A 2,995-nucleotide genomic window follows, 5' to 3' on the forward strand; every position below is an offset into this window, starting at 1 on the left:
GCCTGTTCGACCTTCTGTATGTCCCTGTTCAGAATTTGTGATACACCTCAAAATCTCAGGTAGTCTGAGCTAAACCAGAAATTGTAGCTTCTCAGCCACTGACATGGAGTTTCATATGTTCACATTAGATGTTTTGTCCCAAGTGCCTGTTCTGGGACTACAACTACATTCTCTTCAAGCAAAGGCATTTGACAAACAGTGTTTGGGATGGGCTCCCTCCAGCTCCATGCACTGCAGCACTTACTGGGGAGGAACCTCCTGCAGAGCACACCCCTTGGGTAGGAGAGATGACAGAGGCCTTAGAGATTGGTCCTCCATTTTCTTTCCTTGAATTATTCCTGAAGTGGTTGTTTCTCCACTGTTTTGGGGTGATACAGTCATTCCCTACCTCAACTGAACACTCCTGGTTTGCCTGGCCAGGTTTTGGTATCAGTGGGGCTACAAGAGTGGTATCTGTGAGAAGCTGCTGGAAGCTTTCCTCATGTCTGACAGAGTCAATACCAGTGGGCTCCCAGGCTGACCCACTGCTGGCCAATCAGTGACAGCTGTAGTGCCCTGGGATAAATGTATTTAAGAAGGGGAAAAAAATCCTGTGCAGCAGCAATTACAGTCAGAGAGGAGTGAGACTATGTGAGAACAGCACTGCAGGTATGAGGTCAGTGTAGGAGGAGGGTGAGTAGGTGCTCCAAGCCTCAGAGCTGAGGTTTGCTTGATGTCTGTGCTGACTAGTTGTTAAACAGCTATTTAACCAGTTGTTAAATGACCGTGGAGAGACAGGCTGTCCACCTGTAGCCCATGGTTGTCCACGATGGAGCAGATATTCACCTGCAAGCCCAGGGGAACCCCATGCTGGTGCCTGAAGGAAGCTGTGACACTGTGGGAAGCCTGCACTGGAGCAGGTACTGGCAAGACCTGTGGGGCCATGGAGGGAGGAAGCCACACTAGAGCAGGTTTGCTGGCAGGAATCCATCCTGGGGCAGTCTGTTTCTGAAGGACTGCACCCCATGGAAGGCAGTTACACTAGAGCAGTTTGTGAAGAACTGCATCCTGTGAGAAGGACTCAAGTCAGAGCAGTTCATAGAGGACTATCTCACATGGAAGATACCACATGCTGTAGAAGGGGAAGAGGGTCAGGAGTCCTCCCACTGAAGATGAAGGAGCTGCTAAGCCCATGTGTCATGACTTAACCACAGCCCTCATTCTCTGTCCCCCCAAACTGCTGGAGTGGAGGAGGCAGAGAAAATCTGGAGTAAAGCTGAACCAAGGAAGAAGAGAGTGGTGGGGGGGAAGGTGTTTTATGATTTAAGTTTTATTTGTTATTATCCTACTCTGATTGAACTGTTAATAAATTAAGCTAATTTCCCCAGATTGAGTCTGTTTTGCCCATGATGGTAATTGGTGAATGATCTCTTCCTGCCTGTATCTCAACCCTCAAGCCGTTCATCAAATTTTCATTAAGTTTTGTCTCCCCTGTTCAGCTGAAAAGGGGATGTGATAGTGTGGCTTTGGTGGGTACAGGCACAACTTCTCAGTGTTGTTTAGTTAGAGTTCTTGTGTTTTCTTGAGGGTTTTCTTCTTGGCTGTGGGGTTTTTTTGTTTGGTTTGTGTGCTTTTTTGTTGGTGGTGCTGTTTTGTGCCTGTGTTTTTGTATTCTTTTATTTGGTTTTTGTTTTATACCTATGGGGAAAACTCCAACTTCCATAGTCTTGATGGTGTCACAGCTCTTCATCACCAAGTCAGACTTTCCTAGGGGAATGACTCAGGAAATATCAGTTCAGACACTGCAGAACAGACTAATAAAACAGGTGTTCCTGGCCTGTCAACATTTTTGTGGACCCCTTATGGACTTGCTCCAACAGGTCCCCATCCCTCCAGTGTTTGGGGCCCCAGAGCTGGAAGCAGCACTCCAGGTGGGGTCTCACAAGAGCAGACGGAGAATCACCTCCCCCAGCCTGCTGGCCATACTTCTTTTGACACTTTCACATCTCTTTAATTGAAAGGATATCAATTGTATATTTCTAATACTAGTATGGTTGATGACTAAAGTAATTTTGATTCAGTGAAAAGTTATAAGCCCAGAAATCACTCTGTTGTGTGTTTTCCTGCTGTGTGGGGGGGGCGAGGGGAGGCAGAAGGGAAAGACAGGTTGTACAGTGAGTGCACAGTATCACCTCCTACAGTTCTAAAGTGATTGTTTCATATCAGACATCTGGGCATGTTAGTAGTTGAACCTGTGCAAGGGCTATTCATCTGCATATCTGCTGCTGCATAGTTTTCTGCCAGAAATATGAAGAGTTTGGCATCATTTTTATGTCATAATTGGATGACACTGCATTGCATTCAAAATATCTACATGTTAGCATTTAAGATGAATCAATATATGCCTTAATTTTCAGGAAAATTTTTGTGGTTTTGTCTTAGTTTTCAGAAGTTTTGTGTTTGTGGGAGGCTTCTGGAAGCAGGAAAATTTATATCCCACAAACAAATTTATGTATTAAATTGTGTGAACATTTACCAACCAACAACTCAAGTCCCTCTACCTCTAAGAAAAGAAAAATAAATACAATTTTGTTGAATAAAAGGTCTTATAAAATTAATTCATGCACAATATTTTTGTTTGCTGATTGGATGCTGTGGAACTGGTTTCCTCCAGCCTACATATAACAATTTTGTTGAACAAAAGGTCTTATAAAATTATTTCATGCACAATATTTTTGTTTGCTGATTGGGTGCTGTGGAACTGGTTTCCTCCAGCCTTACATATAGGTACTATTATCTTCTCTGGTGTGCATTGCTTAGGCCACCAAGTCATAGGTATCCATGCATAAGTTATGTGTCATCACTCCCTTATCTTGAATTGCTGATAGCTCTTGGCACCTTGGTGTGTACACCATTCCCCAAACACACACCTCTGGTGTTTAGCTATCAAATAAACTCAGCAAACTCCCTCCCCTTCTCTCTTCATACTTTCCCTTTCACCCAGCAAGGAAGGTGG

Source organism: Pithys albifrons, chromosome 6 (genome assembly GCF_047495875.1).
Source record: "Pithys albifrons albifrons isolate INPA30051 chromosome 6, PitAlb_v1, whole genome shotgun sequence".
In the NCBI taxonomy this organism is placed as follows: domain Eukaryota; kingdom Metazoa; phylum Chordata; class Aves; order Passeriformes; family Thamnophilidae; genus Pithys; species Pithys albifrons.